Here is a 27,524-nt window from a genome sequence, read left to right on the forward strand (position 1 = left end):
AGAAGGCTTTTTCAATAGAATGGGAAAGACTAGAGATCTCTTCAAGAAAACTGGAGATATCAAGGGAATTTTTCATGCAAAGATGGGCAGAATAAAGGACAGAAATGGTAAGGACCTAGCGAAAAAAAGAAGATCTTACAAAGAGATGGCAGGAATGCGCGGAAGAACTATACAAAAAAAAGGCCTTAATGATAACCACGATGGTATGGTCAGTCACTTACAGTAAACATCCTGAAATGTGAAGTCAAATGGGCCTTAGGAAGCATCACTACAAGCAAAGCTAGTGGAGGTGATGGAATTCCAGTTGAGCTATTTCAAATCCTAAAAGATGATGCTGTTAAATTGCTGGATTTAATTAATGTGTCAGCAAATTTGGAAAACTCAGCATATAGCCCAGACATAAAGAATCTGCCTGCAGTGCAGATGTAGGAGATGTGGGTTCAATTCCTGGGTAGGGAAGATCCCCTGGAGGAGGACATGGCAACCCACTCCAATATTTTTTCCTGGAGAAACCCAAGGTAAGAGGAGCCTGGCATTCTACAGTCCAGGGGGTTGCAAGGAATCAGACACGACTTAAGTAACTGAGCATGCACAGCAGTGGCTATAGGACTGGAAAAGGTCAGTTTTCATTCCAATCCCAAAGGGCAATACCAAAGAATGTTCAAACTACCATATAATTCGCTCATTTCACATGCTAGCAAAGAGTATTCAAAGTCCTTCAAGGTAGGCTCTTCAATATAGGACTGGAAAAGGTCAGTTTTCATTCCAATCCCAAAGGGCAATACCAAAGAATGTTCAAACTACCATATAATTCGCTCATTTCACATGCTAGCAAAGAGTATTCAAAGTCCTTCAAGGTAGGCTCTTCAATAGTACATGAACCAAGAACTAGATATACAAGCTGGGTTTAGAAAAGATAGGAACCAGAGATCAAATTGACAACATCCATTGGATCATAGAAGAAGCTAGAGAATTCCAGAAAAACATCTGCTTGATTGACTGTGCTCAAGCCTTTGACTGTGTGGATAACAACAAACTGGGAAACTCTTCAAGAGATGGAAGTACCAGACCACCTTACCTGTCTCCTGAGAATCCTGTATGCAGGACAAGAAGCGACAGTTAGAACCAGAAATGAACAATGGACTTGTTCAAAATTGGGAAAGGAGTATGTCAAGGCTGTATATTGTCACCCTGCTTATTATCTTACATGCAGAGTACATCATCCAGCCGGGTTGAATGAGGTACAATCTGGAATCAGGATTGCCGGGAGAAATATCAACAACCTGAGATATGCAAATGATACCACCCTAATGGCAGAAAGCAAAGCGGAACTAAAGAGCCTCTTGAGGGTGAAAGAAGAGTGAAAAAGCTGGCTTAAAACTCAGCATTCAGAAATCTAAGATCATGGCATCCAGTTCCATCACTTGATGACAAAAGTAGATGGGGGAAAAGTGGGAAAAGTGACAGATTTTCTTTACTTGGGCTCAAAAATCACTGTGGACAGCGCCTGCATCCATGAAATTAAAAGGTGCTCCTTGGAAGGAAAGATGTAACAAACCTAGATAGCATATTAAAAAGCAGAGACATCACTTTGCTGACAAAGGTCCATATGGTTTTTCCAGTAGTCATGTACAGATGTGAGAGTTGGACCATAAAGAAGGCTGAGTGCCAAAGAATTGTTTTTGAACTGTGGTTTTGGAGAAGACTCTTGAGAGTCCCTTGGACAGCAAGGAGATCCAACCAGTCCATCCTAAAGGAAATCAGTCCTGAATATTCATTGGAAGGACTGATGCTGAAGCTGAATCTCCAGTACTTTGGCCACCTGATGGGAAGAGCCAACTCATTAGAAAAGACATTTATGCTGGAAAGATTGAGGGCAGGAGGAGAAGGGAGCGACAGAGGGTGAGATGGTTAGATAGCATTATCTACTCAATGGACATGAGTTTGAAGAAAGTCCAGGAGATGGTGAAGGACAGGGAAGCCTGGTGTGCTGTAGTCCATGGGGTCTCAGAGTGGGGCAAGACTTAGGGACTGAGCAACAACAGCAATGCTCACATTATAAAATATCATATAATTAGGACCATAATATCTAGTAAGAGGATAAGCAAAGTATCGGACACCAGCTAAGAGCTTAATGTATAAATGTATTGAATAAGTGTGTAAATCTTACAGGAAAATTAAATGGCCTTGATATTTTGCTGTCTTGACACTAGAGGGAGCCATGTGCAGTTACTTTCATTTTGGGATTAGAAGAGATTGGAGTTTAGAGTTGTTTTTATACAAAGAAAAACCAACATAATTTTTTATTAGCAAGGAGATTGATATTAGTGATATTTTGCTAGCTGTGAAAAAATTTTCCATTTGATTTGTAAATAATACAGAAAACAGGAATTTGTTTTAGGATGCCTAAAGTGACAGAAGCAAAATTATTTTTTAAATATGTATTTATTTATTTGGCTGTAGTGGGTCTTAGTTGCAGCAAATGGGATGTAGTTCCCTGAAAGGAAGAAGTGGAAGTGATAGTCGCTCAGTTGTATCCGACTCTTCGCGACTCCATGAATTGTAGCCCATCACACCCAGGCCCCTGGGCCTGGGAGCACAGAGTCCTGGCCACTGGACCACCAGGGAAGTCCCCAAAATATTTTTGAAAACTCAAATATCATCAAGTATGAAGTATCTGTGCTACATATTGGATAAGGTAAGTAGTTCTAATGGTGACAAAATCTTCCACACTGGAGAATGTCCCTTAGCTCATAATTTATATTCTTTCCCTCAAACCAAGATCAAGTTTACAATTATAGTCTTTTGTCCTAATAGTTCTGAACATTGTCCTCAAAGTAGGGTCAGGCATATCATCTCCCTGCCTTACAGTCCTCTCCAGACTCTGTGTTATCTTTTCCCATCCTTGAACATCACTCTCTACCCTCAGGAATCTCAGGAACCTGAAGTGGTAACCAGCTACAGTGCAGAAGTTCAGTTTAGAATCAGAAGAAGTGTGGAATCCTGTCTGAATGTACTTGTTTTGTGGTCTTAGACAATCGTGAATAGCTGATTTATTGAGTGCTTACATGTGTCAGGCATAGCACTGAGTGCTTTTTCAGTGGCATATAGAATCCCTCAGTGACCCTTACCAGGCACATATTATTAAAATCATCATTTACAGATGATCACAGTCATAAGAGAGGGTGTTACTTCCTATCAATTAAGGCTTAATTTTAAGAGTCGAACTCAGGGATGAAGCCTGGGTTTTGTATCTGACACAAGAACTAGTCGTACATTGACACTACTGCCTCATCTCTTTGTGCTTCAGTGTCCTCGTCTGTGAGATGCTTATAATATCTGGGGCTTCCCTGGTGGCTCAGACAGTAAAGAATCTGCCTGCAATGCAAGAGACCTGTGTTTGATCCCTGAATCTGGAAGATTGCCTAGGGAAGGGAATGGCTACCCACTCCAGTATTCTTGCCTAGAGAATTTCATGGACAGGAGCCTGGCAGGCTACAAAGAGGAGCCTGGCAGTTCACAAAGACTCAGATACAACTGAATGACTAAAACTTTCAAACTTTCACTATAATGTCTATTTCATAGAATTGATGTGAGGGATGAAATGATATAATGTATTATACATTGGCACATAGTAGATGTTAATAAGTATCCACTCATTTCTTTCCCCATTCACCTTCCTTACACTACAGAAAAGATGGAAACCTATTCTTCAAACTATCTTCATACCTCCCTCAGAATTTAAATCCTAATTTTATACTGTTTGAATGCTTTTTTTCTTTTTTTTCTTAACACCAGAAACTTACTTAGAAGAAGCTTCATTTCTCAAGAATTCTTTGTAGTAGTATTCATCATGTCAGTTTTTTAATTAGCTTTAGCACTTTCGCATATAAACTGTTGTTTTCACAGTTAAATGAAACTGTCACAACCCAAACACCTCATGTGATGATAGATGGTCTTTGATGAACATACTGGTTTTATTTGCTCTCAGGATGATAGTAGAATCCTGAGGCCACAAGAGCGGGTTCCTGAGGTCCCCGTCGTAACTCGAGAGGCACCTGCCGCAACTCGAGAAAATCCAGGAGGTTCTCCCCTCCAGGCGAGATGAGGCCCATTTCCGCTGAGGCGTCTCGAGGCTAATCACACCTTCCCTCTTGAACTTCGAAAGGGTCCTTCACACCCTTGCTGCAACTCAAGAAGTTCCCCGACGTACCTGTCTCCACTCGAGAGGAAGAACGAGGGTCCTGATTCTTTAACTACTGAGTACAGAAATACGTGGATCCATATCACAGTAACAATTATTTAGAATTGCTTACTTGGATCAAAAGTCACTTCTGATAATTGACCACTTTCTCTTGTTTTCTCTATCTAGCATGGCAGAATCTCTTTGATTAAGAGTTAGTTATGCAGTGACAAAAACAAGCAAGTGGGATTGTGCCTTTTATCTGATTCTATATATAATTGTGGGATTCTCAGAAAACTATGTATTTTTGATTAATTGTAAAACCAACAAAATACACAAATGAAATGCAGCATGGTGGGCTGAAACACCCCTAAATGAGATTCTTCCCAAATTGAATCTCAGTTCTCTAACTCTTTGCAGCCCCATGAATCACAGCACACCAGGCCTCCCTGTCCATCACCAACTCCCGGAGTCTACCCAAACCCATGTCCATCGAGTCGATGCCAAGTCGAGTCCCATTCTCCTCTTACCCCCAATCCTTCCCAGCATTAGGGTCTCTTCCAGTGAGTCAACTCTGCATGAGGTGGCCAAAGTGTTGGAGTTTCAGCTTCAACATCAGTCCTTCCAATGAACACCCAGGACTGATCTCATTTAGAATGGACTGGTTGGATCTCCTTGCAGTCCAAGGGACTCTGAAAGTCTTCTCCAACACCACAGTTCAAAAACATCAATTCTTTGGCACTTAGCTTTCTTTATAGTCCAACTCTACATCCATACATGACTACTGGAAAAACCATAGCCTTGACTAGATGCACCTGTGTAGGCGAAGTAATGTCTCTGCTGTTTAATATGCTGTCTAGGTTGGTCATAAATTTTCTTCCAAAGGGTAAGTGTCTTTTAATTTCATGTCTGCAGTCACCATCTGCAGTGATTTTGGAGCCCAAAAGCATAAAGTCTGTCACTGTTTCCCCATCTATTTGCCATGAAGTGATGGGACCAGATGCCATGATCTTAGTTTTCTGAATGCTGAGTTTTAAGCCAACTTTTTCACTCTCCTCTTTCACGTTCATCAAGAGGCTCTTTAGTTCTTCTTTGCTTTCTGCCATAAGGGTGGTGTCATCTGCATATCTGAGGTTATTGATATTTCTCCTGGCAATCTTGATTCCAGCTTGTGCTTCATCCAGCCCAGCATTTCTCATGATGTACTCTGCATATAAGTTAAATAAGCAGGGTGACAATATACAGCCTTGATGTACTCCTTTTCCTATTTGGAACCAGTCTGTTGTTCCATGTCCAGTTCTAACTGTTGCTTCCTGACCTGCCTACAGATTTCTCAAGAGGCAGGTCAGGTGGCCTGGTATTCCCATCTCTTTAAGAATTATCCACAGTTTGCTGTGATCCACACAGTCAAAGGCTTTGGCATAGTCTATAAAGCAGAAATAGATGTTTTTCTGGAACTCTCTTGCTTTTTCAATGATCCAATGGATGTTGGCAATTTGATCTCCAGTTCCTCTGCCTTTTCTAAATCCAGCTTGAACATCTGAAAGTTCACGGTTCACATACTGTTGAAACCTGACTTGGAGAATTTTGCGCATTACTTTACTAGCATGTGAGATGAGTGTAGTTGTGCAGTAGTTTGAGCATTCTTTGGCATTGCCTTTCTTTGGGATTGGAATGAAAACTGATCTTTTCCAGTCCTGTGGCCACTGGTAAGTTTTCCAAATTTGCTGGCATATTGAATGCAGCACTTTCACAGCATCATCTTTTAGGATTTGAAATAGCTCAACTGGAATTCCATCACCTCCACTAGCTTTGTTCATAGTGATGCTTCCTAAGGCCCATTTGACTTCACATTTCAGGATATCTGCCTCTAGGTGAGTGATCACACCATTATGATTATCAGGGTCATGAAGATCTTTTTTGTATATATAGTTCTGTATATTCTTGCCACCTCTTCTTAACATCTGCTTCTGTTAGGTCCATACAATTTCTGCCCTTTACTGTGCCCATCTTTGCATGAAATGTTTCATTGGTATTTCTAATTTTCTTGAAGAGATCTCTAGTCTTTCCCATTCTATTGTTTTCTTCTCTTTCTTTGCACTGATCGCTGAGGAAGGCTTTCTTATCTCTCCTTGCTACCTTTGGAGCTCTGCATTCAAATGGGTATATCTTTTCTTTTCTCCTTTGCTTTTCGCTTCTCTTCTTTTCTCAGCCATTTGTAAGGCCTCCTCAGACAGCCATTTTGCTTTTTTTGCATTTCTTTTTCTTGGGGATGGTCTTGCTCCCTTTCTCCTGTACAATGTCAGGAGACATAGTTCTTCAGGCACTGTGTCTATAAGATCTAATCCCTTGAATCCATTTCTCTCCTCCACTGTATAATTATAAGGGATTTGATTTAGGTCATACCTGAATGGGCTAGTGGTTTTCCCTACTTTCTTCAATTTAAGTCTGAATTTGATAATAAGGAGTTCATGATCTAAACCACAGTATAGAGCTTCTCCATCTTTGGCTGCAAAGAATATAATCAATCTGATTTCAGTGTTGACTATCTGGTGATGTCCATGTGTAAAGTCTTCTCTTGTGTTGTTGGAAGAGGGTGTTTGCTATGACCAATGCATTCTCTTGGCAAAACTCTATTAGCCTTTGCCCTGCTTTATTTGTACTCTAAGATCAAATTTGACTGTTACACAAGGTGTTTCTTGACTCCCTACTTTTACATTCCAGTCCCCTATAATGAAAAAGACATCTCTTTCGGTGTTAGTTCTAGAAAGTCTTGTAGATCTTCACAGAACCGTTCAGCTTCTTCACCATTACTGGTCGGGCTATAGACTTGGATTACTGTGACAGTGAATGGTTTGCCTTGGAAATGAACAGAGATCATTCTGTCGTTTTTGATACTGCATCCAAGTACTGCATTTCAGACTCTTTTGTTAGCTATGATGACTACTCCATTTCTTCTAAGGGATTCTTGCCCACAGTAGTAAATATAATGGTCATCTGAGTTAAATGCACCCATTTAAGTGAATGGGTGAATCCATTTTAGTTCGCTGATTCCTAAAATATCGACGTTCACTCTTGCCATCTCCTGTTTGACCACTTCCAGTTTGCTCTGATTCATGGTCCTAACATTCCAGGTTCCTATGCTCTTAACAGCATCAGACTTTGCTTCTATCACCAGTCACATCCACAACAGGGTTTTGTTTTTGCTTTGGCTTCTTCTCTTCATTCTTTCTGGAGTTATTTCTCCACTGATCTCCAGTAGCATATTGGGCACCTACCAACCTGGGGAGTTCATCTTTCAGTGTCCTATCTTTTTGCCTTTTCCTACTGTTCATGGGGTTCTCAAGGCAAGAATACTGAAGTGGTTTGCCACTCCCTTGTCCAGTGGACCACGTTTTGTCAGAACTCTCCACCATGACCTATCTGTCTTGGGTGGCCCTTCAGGGCATGTCTCAGAGTTTCATTGAGTTAGACAAGGGTGTGGTCCATGTGATCAGATTGATTAGTTTCCTGTGACTGTGGTTTTCAGTCTGTCTGCATGGTGATGAAAGATGAAGAAAAACAACCAATGGGATGACAGCCATGAAGTTTGGATGTCAAGGAGACCCAGGGGTCCCTTGAATCTGGGAGCTCTTCTGAGTTGTGGGGCTTCACATGAAGAAACTTCACGTTCTGCTTGTCTCACACTAGAATGCTCTCTTCTAGAATATCAGGAGCATTGGTGTCAGAACACATTTCCCAGGGAAGTGAGAGGCATAGATTCAAAACCAAGTCTTTTGGCTTGCTTTCTCATGTGGAACTCAAAGATGACCCTGTATCTATGAACACCCTCTGTGCTCTGCCACAAAAATTGCTTCTGCTGCATGTTATCCACTTATCTTGCTCTTAAAATAATTGAGTACTTTCCTTTCTGTGATCACCAGAGAGAAATTTAGAAGTAAGCAAATAACCCTCCCTCCATTACTGGTAGTTGAACATCTTTTATAGTTACTGTGTTTTTAAAGTCAAGTTTAAAATAAACATATACAAGCATCATGGTTTAGTAAAGGTAACATGCTTGGATTCAAAAGGCTTGGTTTTGAGTCTAGATAAAGCTGAAGGTCTTTTTAGGCACCATGGGACAATTACAGAGATGGAACCCTGAAGAGGTCGCCTGCTCACTGGGGCAGCAATCTGATATAATATAGATGCATGTGTGTATGGCCATCAAGATTAGATGGTTGCTGCAGAGAACAGCATTTCAGAGGAGAACATTTAATGAAAAGTTGAATGTCACTGAAGGCTGGAACAGTCATATTAATCTGCTTTTACATATGCTTCAGGGAGAAGGCAATGGCACCCCACTCCTATACTCTTGCCTAGAAAATCCCATGGACAGAGGAGCCTGGGAGGCTACAGTCCATGGGGTTGCTGAGGATCAGACACGATTGAACATCTTCACTTTCACTTTTCACTTTCATGCATTGGAGAAGGAAATGGCAACCCACTCCAGTGTTCTTGCCTGGAGAATCCCAGGGACGGGGGAGCCTGGTGGGCTGCCATCTATGGGGTCGCACAGAGTCAGACACGACTGAAGTGACTTAGCAGCAGCAGCAGCAGCCCTATAATGGAGAAGGATAAGAGGCTTATGGAAGCTTCCTAATGGAAGAGACTGACTAAGGGGGAAACTGGGTCTTGTTCTGATTGGGGGGGGGGGGCATGCTCAGTAAATTTTTAATCCAATTTTCTGTTGATGGGTGGAGCTGTGTTCCCTCCTTGTTATTTACCTGGGGCCAAACTATGATGGAGGTAATAAAGATAATGGCGACCTCCTTCAAAAGGTCCCATGCAGGCACTGCTACACTCAGTGCCCCCAACCCTGCAGCAGACCACCACTGACCCACACCTCTGCTGGAGACTGCTGGGCAAGTCTGGGTCAGTCTCTTGTGGGGCCGCTGCTCCTTTCTCCTGGGTCCTGGTGCACACAAGGTTCTGTTTGTGCCCTCCAAGAGTCTATTTCCCAGTCCTGTGCACGTTCTGGCAGCTCTTTGGTGGGGTTAATGGCGACCTCCTCCAAGAGGGCTTATGCCATACCCAGGTCTGCTGCCCCCACAGCCCCTGCCCCTGCAGCAGTCCACTGCTGACCGTACCTCCTCAGGAGACACTGAAACACAGTTCTGTCTCAGTCTCTGTGGGGTCTCTCCGTCCTGGAGCACGCAAGGTTTGTTTGAGCCCTCTGAGCGTCTCTGGTGGAATGGGGTTTGATTCTAAATGCGAATTCGTCCCTGCTACCATCTTGCTGGGGCTTCTCCTTTGCCCTTGTACATGGCGTATCTTCTGCACGTATCTCAGCCACTCCAGCAACGCGCAGCCACCACTCCAGCACCTACCGCTTGCTGGCTATTATCCAGAGACACCTCAAAAATCCACATTATGAAGTGAAACTTATGTTACCGCTCAGACTTGTTCCTCTGCTGAGTCTCTGGTTAGTTGTGCTAGAAACCCAGTAGTCACTGTTAGCTCTGTCGTCACCCCTATATCTCATCAGACACCAAGCCCAGTGTTCTCCCTTCCTCAGTATTTTTCTCATCTCTTTTCCTCACTCCTATTGCCATTGCTCTGGTTTAGACTTTCATCATCTTTATTGTGTTCTGTTACAGTGGCCCATCTATAAACTTCACAAATGATTCTAAATTTAAAGCCGACACTGCAGTCCTGACCACACGCAACAGTAGCTATGTGACTCCTTGACCTGGTCAGACTTTTCCCTGGTAATACCATTTTGGAAGACATAACTTAAAAAAGAAAAAAATAAGTCCAAAAACTTTGACATTATAATAAACATTATAAATAATGAAAATTTAAAATGTTGAGACACCCTAAAATGAATATTGATAAGCAAATGGTGTTAAGTATATGATGTGTACCAGAGTACCCAGTAGATAAATATTGAGTAACCAAATGAGTGAAGCCTGTAGCTATAGAGATAACAGTAGCCATAAGAGATAGCAGGTTGTGGATATGAAGTGTTAGGTGGGGAAGGAAGGGGTAAATTAAGAGTTTGGGATTAACATATACACCCTATTATATATAAAATAGATAATCAACAGGTACCTAATGTATAGCACAGAGAATTCTACTCAGTATTTTGTAATAACTTGAAAGGGAAAGCACTCTGAAAAAGAATTCTTAATATATATTCATATCTTTCTGACCCAGGGATCAAACCCAGGTCTTCCACATTGTAGGCAAACGCTTTACCATCTGAGCTACCAGGGAAGCCTACATATTCATATATTTATGTATAACTGAATCATTGTGTTATACACCTGAAACTAACAGAATATTGTAAGTCAACTATGCTTCAGTTAAAGAAAGAATGTTAGATGAGAAAAAAGACCCCACTCTGTAAGAATGTCTCCTATATTGAGACGAATCAGGGTGTGTTATGGATATACTGCCTGTCTCTCTCTGAAGGTGAATAAAAAATCAAAATATCACATCAGTCATGTCACTGGTCATTGAAAATAAATGCTGTTTACTGCCTCAAATCACTAGGTGTGCCTAAGATATTTCATTAGCTGGAGTCCCCTATTCTAGCTCTTGTGATTTTTACATCTGTAATCTTAATGACTTAAACCCACCTGGAGAGCTAGCATCTCCTTGTAAGTGAGCACTGCATTCTCCTATAAAGAGAGTGGGGACTGAATCTTACCACATGGGGCTTCACCAGCCAGAATGTGGGAAAATGCTATGTGACTCAAAAAGTCTGTCCAGGAAATTTTCTGAACTCTGCTAAGCTATGCATATAGTTTCTTAAAGCCCAACAAAATAAAGTGAATTTAATTAGTTGTAATCAAAATGTTCTTTCTGTGAAATTATTTAAGGTCATACTTTTTTTTCCCTAATGACCCCATGCTTTGAGTAAAAGTATGATTATTACTCATGCTTTGAGTAAAGGTTTGACTGTTAAGAGCTTATTTTCAAACATATCTGCTAGTACACTGTAATTCACAAGCTGGACCAGTGTATTCCCACAGCTAATATTAAATAATGGTGGTCTTTTTTTTCTCAGCCCAAGAAAATTTGATAGAATTTTATCAATTTTATGTTTCTTCTCCATAAATGTTAAAACCAGCTCCCAAATTTTAAAAGTAATAAAGAAGCATTAGGAGAGTGTTTGAGCTTCCCTGGTGGCTCAGATGGTAAAGAGTCTGTCTGCAACGTGGGAGACCTGGGTTCGGTCCCTGGGTTGGGAAGATCCCCTAGAGAAGGAAAAGGCTATCTACTCCAGGGTTCTGGCCTAGAGCATTCCATGGACTGTATAGTCTACGGGGTTGCAAAGAGTCGGACACAACTGAGTCACTTTCACTTTTCACTTTCAGGGGAGTGTTTGGCTAGCTGAATGTTCTTGATCTAATAACTTGTCTTTGTGACCATTTGCGCTCGTGGTGTTTTTTGTTTCTGCTAGTAAATTGTTTCTTGTTCGTCAAATTGAATTAAATATGTCACCATCATGGTGGCAACAAAGAACAACTTGATTCCTAGTTGCTCTAGACACTGGCCTAGGTGTCTTTGTGAAATGTAACTTATAAACTCGAGATATTCTTAGGTAACTCATGCAGATTGTATACTCATAGGCGCTATTTAATGAAAATAAGTCTTGGTAATGGAAGAATAAACCTAAGCTCAGGTAGTCCCTGGCTTATGCCTTTACCATAAAGAACTTTGGAAAAGCCATGGAAGAATGTGCCCTGGTTTGGGGCACCCAACCTGAAGTAAGATTTTCCTCTTATTTCCCCAGCCTAGGGCATAATGCAGGCTTCCCTGGTGGCTCAGAGGTTAAAGCGTCTGCCTGCAATGCGGGAGACCCAGGTTCAATCCCTGGGTCAGGAAGATCCCCTGGAGAAGGAAATGGTAACCCACTCCAGTATTCTTGCCTGGAGAATCCCATGGACGGAGAAGCCTGGTAGGCTACAGTCCACAGGGTCGCAAAGAGTCATATGGCAGAAAGTGAAGAGGAGCTAAATAGCCTCTTGATGAAAGTGAAAGAGGAGAGCGAAAAAGTTGGCTTAAAGCTCAACATTCAGAAAACGAAGATCATGGCATCCAGTCCCATCACTTCATGGGAAATAGATGGGGAAACAGTGGAAACAGTGTCAGACTTTATTTTTGGGGGCTCCAAAATCACTGCAGATGGTGACTGCAGCCATGAAATTAAAAGACGCTTACTCCTTGGAAGAAAAGTTATGACCAACCTAGATAGCATATTCAAAAGCAGAGACATTACTTTGCCAACTAACGTCCGTCTAGTCAAGGCTATGGTTTTTCCAGTAGTCATGTATGGATGGGAGAGCTGGACTGTGAAGAAGGCTGAGCGCTGAAGAATTGATGCTTTTGAACTGTGGTGTTGGAGAAGACTCTTGAGAGTCCCTTGGACTGCAAGGAGATCCAACCAGTCCATTCTGAAGGAGATCAGCCCTGGGATTTCTTTGGAAGGAATGATACTAAAGCTGAAGCTCCAGTACTTCGGCCACCTCATGCGAAGAGTTGACTCACTGGAAAAGACTTTGATGCTGGGAGGGATTGGGGGCGGAGGAGAAGGGGACGACAGAGGATGAGATGGCTGGATGGCATCACGGACTCGATGGACGTGGGTCTGAGTGAACTCCAGGAGATGGTGATGGACAGGGAAGCCTGGCGTGCTGCGATTCATGGGGTCGCAAAGAGTCGGACACGACTGAGCGACTGAACTGAACTGAACTGAAGGCATAATGCAGGGCCTTACCAAGACCCTTGGGTTCTGACTGTAATACCTGTTGTAAGTGCTGTGCATTGTCTTGAAGTTACTGAGATGAGATACAATTTGGTGAGTATTTTAAGAATACCCAATCAAGGACTATTTGATAAGCTCTGAGAACACAGAAAACTATCAGAGGAAAGTCAAGAAAATTTTCACAAAGAGATGACATTTGAACTAAGCCTTGAAAAGCATAAATTTGCCTGCTGAATGTCAGGTGAGGGATGGGAAGAAAGTATGGGGAAACCATCCAGCCACAGAACAACTGGGTAAGTCACAGACATGCATAGCACAGAAAGGCAACTTCTACTCAACATAAAGTGTATTGGGGGCAGGTGGTGAGACTGGAGATGGTAGACAAGGATCCACTTGTGAAGGCTGAGGCCTTTGAATTTCATCTTGCAGGGAATGAAGTACTGAGAATTTTAAGAAAGCAACTGAAATGATCAGATTTGCATTTAGGAAGACCTCTGACTACTGTTTGGAGAATAGGTTAGGGGTGTGGGAGACCAGTTAGGAGCCTGTCATACGAGTCAAATTATTTTAACAGAATGAGAGGTGGAGAGTGGGATAGTGGTGGGGGCAGGTAGAAGCCTTTAAAAAAAAATTACAAGTTTGCCTAAGGGCAAATGCTGCTCTGGTAAGTCAAGTCGGGTTGCCAAACCTGCTTTTCCTCATATATAAAATGAAAATGATGATCGTTACCCTTCCCATTCAAAAGGGTTACTGAAATTGCAATGAAATATAATATATAAAGGTGTGGACAAATGAGTGATGGAGTGGTTATCAGTAGTGTTTTGTCTCTTTAAAAAAAATGATTTATTTATTTTTGGCTGCATCAGGTCTTAGCTGTTGCATGCGGGCTCAGTAGTTGCAGTGTATGGGGTGACTTGGGATCTTAGTTCCCCAACCAGGGATTGAACCTGTGTCACCTGCATTGGAAGTCAAATTCTTAACCACTAGACCACCAGGGGAGTCCCTGTTAAATAGTATTTTCATTGTGATCTTCATCCACAGCACATATACCATGGGGCTGAATGATGTGAAATTGCCTCTTTTATGGGCTTTAAAAAAATCTAATAGCGATGTCATGTGATTCAACCTAATAGTTTGTGGATTACTTAGTTTTTCCTGGTACTTCCTGCCTGCTTTTAGGCCATATTATTGCCTTCTCTCTCTGTCTCTCTTTTTTTTTAAAAAGATGAGCAATACATTTCATCAAGGGGATTTCCAGGAATGCTAGGGAGGCAAGTGTGGAAGAAAGAGTGCAGCCTTTGGAGTCAAGTAGACCTGGAATCAGATTTTCCTCTGTAATTTATTAACTGTGGTCTTGGGCAAGTCAGTCTGCTTCAGCCTATATTTTTTTTCTTCTGGAAATGGAAATAAATAATGCCTGCCTTGTAGGGTTATTAAGTGAGAAAATTCATTCTTTCTTAGTATGTGGCATGTAAAAAGTGTTGAATAAAAGTCTCAGCTCTTTCCTCTATACCCTCTCTTCATTGGTCCTACTTGTTCACAGAGAGTGTGGCATAGAACTCTAGTTACCTGCTTCTTTGTGTCCCAGAAAAGCTGAGTTACAGCTGTCTACCAGGAATTTTGGTGTGTGTGAAAATTTTTCAGTTGTCATAACGTCAGGCCAAAACCTTTTAAGTGAAGTGACCATTTAAACTATCAAACATCATTCCGTGGGATTACTTTAGTGCATAATTTGTGTCAAATTTTTCCGGAATGCCACAAGCCTCATCACTTTTCACATCATTCAGGAAATTACTCATTTAGCCCACACTTCCAATAAACTCATACATACAGGCTGTGTCATATTCCCCCGGAAGTGTCACCTTTTTTTTTTTTCTTTTAATATGATAACAGCTGTTGCAAAGGAAGTAGTATTTATTTCCTTATATTCCTAACTCTGAATCCAACCCCAAAAGGTAAACTCACAATTGCTGACCCTCCATATTTCTGGGTTCCAGTAGCACAACTAGATTTCTGCCTCAGTTTCCTTGCTTAATATTTTTGTTCCCTGATGAGTTTTGATTTTGCATTAATTGAGTATTTTTTTAGTTGAGCTTCTTCTATATGCAAGACTATTCTTGTCACAGCTTGTATATGGTGAACAAGACAGAAAAATCTTTGCATTGATGAATTTACATTTTTTTGTGCCAAAAATCAAATAAGATGTTTTCAAAGTGGATGAGTGTTACCAAGGAAATAAATAGGCTAATGGGGTTGATAGAGCCTGGTAGATGGAGAATAAATTAGAAAGTTTGTCAGAGAAGTAAGGAGGTAAGAAGACCCTGAGGTGGAAATGAATTTGGCATATTTTGAGGAACCAAATGGCTGCTTTTGTTTTTGCTTTTTTGCATTAGAAGGATGAAATGATAGAAGATGCAGTAGGAAAGATAGACAGGGAAGAGACAAAAATTATTTTTTAAGCTCTGGCCTCCAGTCCCCTGGAGGGTTGGATTCTGCATCTAGACACTCCCAAGATCTTCCTTTAAACCAGAAGTGTGCTATCTGGGAGTATGCTGTGACTGCCAACGTGGGTCCATCTCTATTGCATAGATTCTGGCTGCCTTGCCCGACTCCCTTAAATTTGCCCCTGGCTTAAATCAATCCAGAGTCCTTGATTCTCTACTATGTGATGGCCTTTTTTGAACTTACAAATTAATTACTGTTAAATAATGTCTGCTCACTGAATACAGAAAATGAATAAAGGCAAAATTTTTTTTGATTGTCCACAATCTCACCATCCAGAGATAAATACTGGTTAGCACTTTGAGACATAGCATTTCAGATATGTATTTATTTTATATATTTATTCAAAAAATGGTCATAATGTGATCTTTTTATATGAATGATATAAATTTCTATATCAGCAAGTCAATGCCTATATCTGCATCACACTAATTTCAGTCGCTACTGTGATGATCTACCACAATTGATTCAACTCATTCACTGTTTTAAGAGCTAATTAAGTTATAATTATGACAGTCATAGTAGTTAATACACATTAGGAATGCTGGTAAATTTTACACACATCAATTTTGAGTTAAACAATGTGAAGTGACTTGTCTCACACCGCACAGATAAAAAGTGGCAGTGCTGAAGAAGAGGTGACATCTGCTAAGCAGGTACTGCTGGCTAGGCGTGGTGCTAGTCTCAGTGGGAGACAGCTTCTGCTATTTTCCTTCAACCTCACAGAGTAAAACTCTGTAACCCTTCAGCGACCATAGTGGGGGATAGGCACCTGGATGCCCATTCCCACCAAGACTGCACGTAATCAAGGTGTTGTTAGGAGGATGGATGCTGGACAGCCAAAATTTGGCAGTCCTTATTCCCATGCCTTATGATGGAGTCCAGTCCCATGTTCTGCTGCCCCTCCAAGAGGGCTCCCCCACCCTAAGGCCCTCATCTCTTACCTTCTCTGAGGCTCTGAGGCTCTTACCTTCTCTATAAAATAGATAGAGACCATGGTCTCTATAAAATAGACCATGGCTTAATACTGTTGACTATTAAATAGGAATAGGACCCACGTTTCCAAGAATGAGGCTGGTCCTCATCAGTGCCCTTTGAAAAAGTAAGGGGACCAGCAGAGTTTGGGAACTAAAGGACTGAGGAGGAAGGGAACCAGGCAAGATCTGGTTTTTCCTCAAGGTTATTGAAGGAAATAGTGAAGGAAGAAGGGATGTGCTTGACAAGTCATGATTCCTTTAATGCCCTGCTGGTTTCCTGGGGAAAGTACTCATGATTTGACCTCCTGGCCTCTCATTGGTTCCCACATCAGGGCAGGGCAATCAGCCAGTAACAGGCATCATCAGGCAATTGAGAAGAAGCTAGGAGGTGGAAACAAGCAGGATGCCTTATGTCTGGAGGATCTGAGCTGTACCTTTGTACCCTAACAGCACATTGCAAAGAGACTAAGCAAAGACGGTGTTGTTCCCATGGCAGCCAGGCCCTTAGCAAAACAGAGAATAAGCTCCTGGATGAAACCAAAGAGGCTTTTTTCCCTGGGAGATAGCACATAACTGCTTGTCTGTGGCCCTGGGTTCTGGTGGGGTCTCCATCACCAACTTACTGGGCATGGCATATCCTCTTCCCTAGCTTAATCTTCAAGACCCAGCTCACATGCCACTTCTACTATAAAACTCTCTCAGGCTCTCCCTAGTTCTTATTTATTTTTTCTGTGCTCACACAATACTCTCTATTCCACTATTATACCAGGTAGCACAACTTAACATGTTACTGTGTCTGTCTTCTCCATTAGTCTGTGAACTCCAGCAGTATGGATTGTGTCTGATTCATCTTACTATTGCTTTTCCAGCTCAGTAACTGACATAGGATTAGTGCTCAGTGAGGTTTCTTAAATAAATGAACCTGTAAAATGGAGATAGCCTTTGTCCTGCCTTCCTTCCATGATGTTCTAAAAGTTAAGAATTACAAACTTTTGTCCACATGCCACCATTAACTCACTGGGCAAATAATGATAATAACAGCTTGTAAGTGGACAGCACTTTACAGGTTACAGTGCGGCTTTGCATCCAATCATGTATTCAGTCCTCATAGTAAGCCAGTTACGACATTATCATTTCACTAGTGGTTATTTATTTCCAAGAGGTGAAATAACTAGCTAAGGTTGATCAACTAGCAAGCAGTGAGGCCATAAATGGAACTCTGATCTCTAATCCAGAGCTTGCCTTCTCTTTATTACACATTGCTACTTTTACTTTCACTGTTGGAAGAACCCTTGATCCATTGTAAAACAAACAAGACAACCTCTCCTGTAAACTATAAGTTCATGGCAGTTTACTTGGCTCTCAAGACCATGCCTCCCCAATGTCCTCTTCCAATCTCTTGATTAAAAACTGCTTATTCTCTCAGATTCCACTGGAGCCTCCATTCTCCATTGACACTACCCTACCACCACGCTTCTGTCGCATGCAAAAGTTTATTTCCTTTTGCCATCCAGTTCAGCCCATCAGACGCTCTGTCCTGGGACCTCAACTCTTGAATGAATGATCCAAGAATGGAAGGAATGAGGGGAGGACCTGTCTTTGAGGCTCATGCCATTTATGCTATCTTTGCAGTGGTTATCTTTTGACCACTTCTGTCCCTAAATTCTGTACTTCAAGTCCTGCCATCACCCAGATGACTTCACTATGTGAAGATATTTAACACTCTAGCCTCTTTCTTTCTTAATATTGGCAACAATAACCACTACTTCACAGCCACAGTTATATCTTGGGCCTTCTCTGGACCCGGAGCCACTCCACTTTAGCTATCCTAAGGTCTAGTATACTATCATCTCCTGGCTCCCCAGCTCTCTCACTTTCACTCCCACCATACCTCCCCCTTGATGTCCAGAATACCACCAGGCGTCCCTGGTGGCTCAGAGGTTAAAGCATCTGCCTGCAATGCAGGAGACCTGGGTTCGATCCCTGGGTTGGGAAGATCCCCTGGAGAAGGAAATGGCAACCCACTCCAGTATTCTTGCCTGGAGAATCCCATGGACAGAGGAGCCTGGTGGGCTACAGTCCACGGGGTCGCAAAGAGTCAGACACGACTGAGTGACTCCACTTCACTTCACTTCACTTTGTCCTCACAATCTTCTCCATAGTCCATCACTCCCCGTAATATTTCCTTTTCTTCCCTATGCTGCCTAGATCTGATAATGCTGCATGAAAACTAGCCTTATTTTCCTCCTGTCAACACACCGATTCTGAAAACTCTAAACTTGTGTCAGTCCAACCATCCACCCCTATATGTGGGCTGCTAAGTTCAACCAGGCAGATAGGCTCTAAAACAATTCTGTGCTATTCACCCTTGATGGGGCTTTCAGAGGTATTGTAATCTTGGTTATCTCTTCACAGTTGTTTTTGTCTCTTGTGCACCAGGCAATGTGCTGCATGTTAAACACATAACAGTAGCTAGATACAACAGACGCAGTGTCTGCCTTCATAGAATTATAGCGTAGAGGAGAGACACTTTGTCCTCTATATATAAACATATAATTATGGTTGTGAAGAGTGCTGCAAAGGAAAAAACTCCAAACAACTCCAAACATGTACTACAGGAAGATCTACCCTAGTCTGAAGGGTCAGGAAAGACCTTCCTGAGAAAGTAACATTTAATTTCAGACCTCAAGGAAGGGCTCAAATTAGCATAGTGAAAGGAGCAGAAGCAGAATGGAAGGGCTTTCAGGTAGAAGGAGGGGAATCTGTAAAGGACCTGAGACAGAAAGAGGAAGTGAATGAAAGGGGACCTTGTAAGGATATATGGAGGGAATTGAGGGCAAGGTTGAAAAAGTCAAGGTGAGCCATATCTTTGGGCCATTTTAAGGATTTTTGAAACAGTGGGGTTTTATGGGTTTTCAGGGCCTTATGCAGAAGACGGCACTATCTGATTTCCCTTGTCTATTAAAAAAGGTCAACCCACTAGTAGTATGTTAAAAGGGTTGAGTGCAGGTAAGTAAACCAGATAAGAAGCTATCATAGTTGTCCACTCGAGGGCTGCTGGCTTATTAGAGATAGATTTGAGAACCTTCTCCAAACTCCGCAATGCTCACAACCTGCCTTTGATTCCTCCCACCAGCACCACCACTAGTACCACTTTTATCAGTTGACTTGCTTCCTACTTCTTCAGTTCAGTTCAGTCGCTCAGTTAGGAAACTCAAAATATCAGGTGTGAGCTTCCTCAGTTTCCTGCCTGTACACCCACATATTAGCTATCTACACTTCCTTCTCTTCCTTCCTGCCAGTCTCAAACAAAGAGGGCCACATGTTCTTTCTGAAGCCGATCGTTCCCTCTTCCACCTTCTCTAGAACTGATAACAGGCTCTATTGCTTATCTACACCTGTCCTGTAAACAAACTCAATTCTCTGGCAATCAGAAGAACAAAATGCACTCATTGCCTGCCACCCAAGCTACTACCTTATCTCCTTCCTTCCCTTTATAACAAATTTTATATAGTCCACACTGCCCGTATCAGGGATAGCGGTGCTCTCCCCATATTCCAGCTCCTTTGACTGGGACTAGTATCTCATTCTGGACCAAAGCAGAGAGCAGCTGGCATGTGACCTTCCAAGTGACTCTTCAATGACTGAGACAATTGTGGAGGGGGTTCTGTCTTCTAAAAGTTAAAACTTCAAGATGATGGAGCCTTCATCACTCTGAGCTCCTAAGTGACTGTATGGAGCATTCCACCCAGGACATGGAGCATACGAAAGAAGCAATGTAAGGCACTGAAATTTGAGGGTGGTTTCTTGCTACCACAGAGCCTAGCCTGACAAATACATTTACTGCCTCTACCTCCTCATTTCCCACGTGTGTTTTTTTTAATTATGTTATTTGTGACATATACTTTCAGCTCTCAGACTCCTCCTGTCCATTGATATTTTACTCAGATGAATGCCACCACAACTCTTTTATTGCTTAACTGTGTAATTTGATTTCTCTGTATCGTATGACCTAGTTGGCTATACCCTTCTTGAAGCTTCTACTCTTCTGGCTATGGTACTAGCATCCCTTGGTTTTCCTCCAGTTTCTCTAGAACATAGGTTATAGAAGTCAGCTTTTTTCTCACATTATCAAAGAGAGTAGAATGGCTCTTATCAAGTCAAAACCCCACTTAAAAGCCTTCTATGGCTTCCAAATCTACATTTATTAAGCTGACAGTTGAGACCCTCAGTGATTTAGCCACAGTCTTGTCTTTCCAGCCTTAGCTTCAAGTCTTCTTTGCATAACTTATACTTTATCCAATGAGAGCTTAATGAGCTCTCTTCCTCTTTGACTTTCATCATGCATCTGTCCTATGTCTCAGTCCTGGTTTCTTCTGTCAAAAAACCTAGGTATGTATGCAAAGATGCCGGTACAAGGATTGCTTATAATAACAAAACATTGGACATGACCTAAATGTCTGTCTCTAAGCAAATTGTAAACAGGTTATGGTAAATTCATGCAGTGTATACTATGATGTTAGTAATGATATACAGTCATGGAAATTGTTCACACTTTATTAAATATGTAAAAGCAATGAAGTATACATCATCTGATATTTATTCAAATATATAGAAGATATGTATTTTCTATGGCAAATACATATGGGAAAAATATGGGAATGTATCTGGAAATGTCAAAATGTTAATGATCACAAGTGACAAGAAAATCAATAAATTAGGCTTCTTTCAAATGTTAAAACTTTTGATTTCTATAGTCACCATGAAGAAAGTGAAAAGGAAAACCACAGAATGTGAGAAAATGTTTGCAAATCATTTATCTGATAGGGGACTTGTAAGTAAGAAATATCAATAACCTCAGATATGCAGATGACACCACCCTTATGGCAGAAAGTGAAGAGGAACTCAAAAGCCTCTTGATGAAAGTGAAAGAGGAGAGTGAAAAAGTTGGCTTAAAGCTCAACATTCAGAAAACGAAGATCGTGGCATCTGGTCCCATCACTTCATGGCAAATAGATGGGGAAACAGTGGAAACAGTGTCAGACTATTTTTAGGGCTCCAAAATCACTGCAGATGGTGACTGCAGCCATGAAATTAAAAGACACTTACTCCTTGGAAGAAAAGTTATGACCAACCTAGATAGCATATTCAAAAGCAGAGACATTACTTTGCTGACTAAGGTCCGTCTAGTCAAGGCTATGGTTTTTCCAGTAGTCATGTATGGATGTGAGAGTTGGACTGTGAAGAAGGCTGAGCACCGAAAACTTGATGCTTTTCAACTGTGGTGTTGGAGAAGACTCTTGAGTCCCTTGGACTGCAAGGAGATCCAACCAGTCCATCCTAGAGGAGATCAGTCCTGGGATTTCTTTGGAAGGAATGATGCTAAAGCTGAAACTCCAGTACTTAGGCCACCTCATGCGAAGAGTTGACTCATTGGAAAAGACTTTGATGCTGGGAGGGATTGGGGGCAGGAGGAGAAGGGGACGACAGAGGATGAGATGGCTGGATGGCATCACTGACTCGATGGACGTGAGTCTGAGTGAACTCCGGGAGTTGGTGATGGACAGGTAGGCCTGGTGTGCTGGGATTCACGGGGTCGCAAAGAGTCAGACATGACTGAGCGACTGAACTGAACTGAACCGAACTGAAGTAAAATATATAAAGAACTCTTACAACTCAGCAATAAAAAGACAACCCAATTAAAAGTGGACAAAGGATCTAAATCAGCATTGCTCCAAAAGAGATATACAAATGGCTGATAAGCACATGAAAAGATGATCAATATCATTAGACATCAGGGAAATGCAAAACAAAACTACCATGAGACACCACATCACACCCACCAGAAAAAAATCAAAGGACAGAGTATAACAAGTGTTAACAATGATTTGGAGAAACTGAAATCCTCATATACCACGGGTAGGAATGTAAAATGGTACTGCTGCTTTGGAAACCAGTCTGGCAGATCCTCAATAAGTTAAACATCAAGTTACTATATGACACAGTGATTCCATTTCTAAGTATAAATCCAAGAGAAATGAACACATATCCACACAAAAGCTTGTATATGGATGTCCACAGCAATATTATTCATAATAGCAAAAAAGTAGAAACAATCTAAATGTCCATCAACATAGATAAGCAAAATATGGCATAGCCACACAATAAAATATTATTCAGTAATAAAAAGAAATGACACAGAGTATAGCTTGGATGAACCTTGAAAACATTATGCAAAATGAAAGAAGTCAGTCACAAAATACCACATGTTGTAAGATTCCATTTATATGAAAGGTCCAAAATAGGCAAATCTATAGAAATAGTAAGTACATTCATGGTATTCTAAGGCTGAGTGTAGAGGACCATTGAGGGTCAACAGGAAGTGACTGCTAATGGGTACAGAGTTTCTTTGGGGAGATGAAAATGTTCTAAATTTGTGGTGATGATTACACAACTCTGACTACACTAAAAACCATTGAACTGTACAGTTTACATGGGCAAACTATATGGAATATGAATTCATCTCATTAAAGCTGTTTTAATTTAAAGATGTAAATGGTATTGCTTTTACAAAGTTTAGAAAAGGGTAACAGCATCAGTAGGGAAAAGGAGAGAAAAGTTTATAAAAAACTAACATACAGCTCTGGCTTAAGCAAAAGCAAAAGTGTGTGAGTAAGGAATTTATTGGAAGGATACTGGGATAATTCATTCATAGAATTCAATGAATTACTGAATAACCAAATCTTAGTAGGAGAGGAATGAGGGCAGCTCTGATCATTTTGATGGTCCAGGTTTCAAATTCCCAGAAGAAGAGTGTTTGATTGTCTCAGCTTGGATTAGGTGTCTGTCCCTGGATCAGTCAACTTTGGGTGAAGGGAAAAGGATCAAATAGCAAGGACCCGATTACAGGAGGCCTTCACTTGTGTATCTGATCATTTGCACAGTAAGAGGACAACAGCTGTAAGTGGGGCAGACAGACAGACACAAAGTGGTGCTTAATAAAATTAAGTTAAAAAGCAAGGTCCAAAACAGTTTGTATAGTAAGACTCATTTTATTTAACTAAAAATTCATAAAATGTGACAGGTGACATATATGAGTGTTACAAACACGCCTAAGACATGTTAGGACTGTAGCAAACTATAAAAGTGTCCCAAATTTAAAAGGAGTGAATGCAACTCCATTCCAGCTGGTTTTGTCCTGCTGGAATGCAAGTCCAGTGTTGCCAGATCTTTGGATTTTTCAAGTAAAGCCAAACACTTGATTTTTGTGTGAAATTTCCTGAGTTTAAAAATACTCTGGGGCCAAAAAACAAAAATCTCTATTGGCTGTGTCTGTCTGCAGGTTTCCAGTTTGCAACTTCTATTCTACACATTTGTATATAAATAGAAAGTGTTTAAGACAGATCTGAGTATGTACCTGCTGTGTGATCTTGAATAAGTTATTTTCCCTCAACAAGTAAAATGGGGAAAATAATTCCAACCTTCATGGCAAATAGATGGGGAAACAACGAAACAGTGACAGTCTTTATTTTTTTGAGCTCCAAAATCACTGCAGATGGTGACTGCAGACATGAAATTAAGAGACACTTCCTCCTTGGAAGAAAAGCTATGACTAACCTAGACAGCATATTACAAAGCAGAGACATTACTTTGCCGACAAAGGTCCGTCTAGTCAGGGCTATGATTTTTCCAGTAGTCGTGTACGGATGTGAGAGTTGGACGTAAAGAAAGCTGAGTGCTGAAGAATTGACGCTTTTGAACTTTGGTGTTGGAGAACACTCTTGAGAGTTCTTTGGACTGCAAACAGATCCAACCAGTCCATTCTAAAGGAAATCAGTCCTGAATATTCATTGGAAAGACTGATGCTAAAGCTGAAACTTCAGTACTTCGGCCACCTGATGGGAAAAGGACTATTCATTGGAAAAGACTCTGATGCTGGGAAAAGTTGAAGACAGGAGGAGAAGGGGATGACAGAGGATGAGATGGTTGGATGGCATCACTGACTCAATGGTCATGAGTTTGAGCAAGTTCCAGGAGTTGGTGAAGGACAGGGAAACCTGGTGTGCTACAATCCATGGGATTGCAAAAAGTCAGATATGTCATTGACTGAACTGAACTGAATTCCAACCTTCAGAATTGCATCCATGAGTTACTATAAAGTGTTTGAGTTTTCAGTTAAAGGTGGTGGTTTGAATGTACACACATAATTTTGCTCCCTCCTGAGCATGAGCCTGTGTGTGCTCAGTCATGTCTGACCCCATGGACTGTAGCCCACCAGGCTCCTCTGTCCACTAAAACCACAGTAAAGGGATTTAGAGTAACAGAGATTCTCAGGGATAGTGGGGAAAGGAGAGGAGACAGCAGCAATAAAAATTTGGAATCTGGAAAGCAGATGGACAAGTAGTAAACTAACTTGGCAGATTTAAGAAGCAGAATCCTACACAGAAAGAGGGAAAAACAGAGAACCCGCCTGCTCTATACCACAGACTCTTCTAAAGCTCAGGAACTGAGGACAAATAAAGTGGGAAATAAATTTAGGAAAATTGATTGAACATTGCCTATGAAATGGATTTTTAGAGTCTCCTGCCTATTTTATGCCCCTGAGTAACTGTCTTTATCCACTCTAGTGGAAGACTGAAGAGTTATTGTCCAGAAAGGATTTTTTAAAAAGAAGAAGAGTCCCCGTATTAAGGGATGTGCGGGGCAGTGTGGCCTGATAAATGTGTTTACCGAAGGCTGAATGCTGAGACTTCCCAGCCCTTTCCCTTCCTGGCTCCTAGACGGCAAGCAGCCAGGTTATCTACCCTCTGAACAGATTATTAAAACATTTTTCTGAAGAATCTGATCCGTCAAAGGAGAAACAAATAGAGCTACCGACATTGGGGGCTGCCCGACAAATGACCTAGTCAGATCATCCCACAGTGAAACTTCAGATCAACAAGTCTCACCCATGTGCTCAAAGCTTCAGATCTATTTTGTGTCCCGTCTTTAACAAGAGCAGACAATCAATGATTAACAAACATCTGAGTAAAACCTCTAACAGGAGTGATAAAGACCAAAACCAACAAGCAGATGAAAGTAAAAGGAAAGAAAAGCAATGCAGGAAAAGGAAAACTTCTAACTCAGTATCAATATGCTCAAAGAGATAAGAGATGAACTTTCCTTGCTGTTTTTCAATAAAGCAATATTCAAAGAACAAAACAGGGCCTGTGGAAACTAAAAAAATGATAGCAGAAATGAAAAATTCAATAGGATGAGAAGTTAAAATTGAAAAATATCTCTGAGGAAGTAAGGGGAAATTTCAGAGAGATGGAAGGTGGGAGACAGAAGATAAGAAATTTAAAGGACAAGTCCACAATTCTGACATTTCAACAATAGGCAGTCAAAGAACAGGAATAATTGAGGCAAGGAATCATAAAAGAAATAATTCAAGAGATTTTCCCAGAACTTAAGGACTTATTTAACTTATATGCAGAGTACATAATGAGAAACACTGGGCTGGATGAAGCACAAGCTGGAATGAAGACTTCCAGGAGAAATATCAATAATCTCAGATACACAGATGACACCACCCTTATGGCAGAAAGCAAAGAACTAAAGAGTCTCTTGAAGAAAGTCAGAGAGGAGAGTGAAAAGGTTGGCTTAAAACTCAGCATTCAGAAAACTAAGATCATGGCATCTGTGTCACTTCATGGCAAATAAATGGGGAAAGAGTGGAAACAGTGACAGACTTTATTTTGGGGGGCTCCAAAATCACTGCAGATGGTGATTGCAGCCATGAAATTAAAAGATGCTTGTTCCTTGGAAGAAAAGCTATGACCAACATAGAAAGCATTTTAAAAAGCAGAGACATTACTTTGCCAACAGAGGTCTGTCTAGTCAAGGCTATGGTTTTTCCAGTGGTCATGTATGGATGTGAGAGTTGGACTCTAAAGAAAGCTGAGCGCCTAAGAATTGATGCTTTTGAACTGTGGTGTTGGAGAAGACTCTTGAGAGTCCTTTGGACTGCAAACAGATCCAACCAGTCCATCCTAAAGGAAATCAGTCCTGAATATTCATTGGAAGGACTGATGCTGAAGCTGAAACGCCAATACTTTGGCCACCTGATGCGAAGAACTGACTCATTTGAAAAGACCCTGATGCTGGGAAAGATTGAAGGCAGGAGGAGAAGGGGATGACAGAGGATGAAATGGTTGGATGGCATCACTGACTCAATGAACATGAGTTTGAGTAAACTCCGGGAGTTGGTGATAGACAGGGAGGCCTGGCATGCTGCAGTCCATGGGGTCACCAAGAGTTGGGCATGACTGAGCGACTGAACTGAACTGAAGGACTCATTTTCCCAGAATGAAGGGACTCACAGAGTATTCAGCACATTGACTGAAAATACATTCATGTGTGGCAGTTGGTGAAATTCAGAACATCATTGTGTAATTTCAGATTCTAAAAGCTTCCAGAAAGTAAAAATAGGTTATACACACTCAGGAATCATAATGGCTTCAGAATTCTTAGCAGCAACATTGGAAGCCAGAGTGGAATGAAGAACTGCTTTAAAAATTCTGTACACCAATAGTTTCTGACTGAGAATTCTATACCGTATCAAATTATAATCAAGTGTGAGGATAGAATAAAGACATTTTAAATGCACCCTTTCTCATCAAAATAAGAAACACTAAACCAAGAAAACAGAAGTTCCAACAAGAAGAGATGAAGAGCACATGAAAGGTGACAGTGAGAAGTCCTAGGATGACAGCTTTGCACGAGCTGTAGAGGACAAGCATTGCTGACGAGAGCAAGGTGATTCAAAAGGGGAACGCTGTGGGCTCTCACTGGGCCAAAACAAATGAAACCACTGGTGTATGTGATCTCCCAAATAAGGGTGTAAACCAAAAAAGAGGAAGAATTGTAACCCATTTCTAGGCAGCAGGGACTCAAACTCAGGAAAAGTTGAGAACAAAACTAAAAAGAATTCCCAGGATGACAGGAAAGGATAGTCCCAGTGAGATCTGAGCATGAGGACTAGAGTGCAAACAGTTACCGTGGGAAAAGGACGGTTTCCAGGAGTGTCTTCAAGAGGAAAATTCAAACTGATAGATTTCCTGATGCC

The sequence above is a fragment of the Capricornis sumatraensis genome, chromosome 16 (assembly GCF_032405125.1).
Source record: "Capricornis sumatraensis isolate serow.1 chromosome 16, serow.2, whole genome shotgun sequence".
Taxonomy (NCBI): domain Eukaryota; kingdom Metazoa; phylum Chordata; class Mammalia; order Artiodactyla; family Bovidae; genus Capricornis; species Capricornis sumatraensis.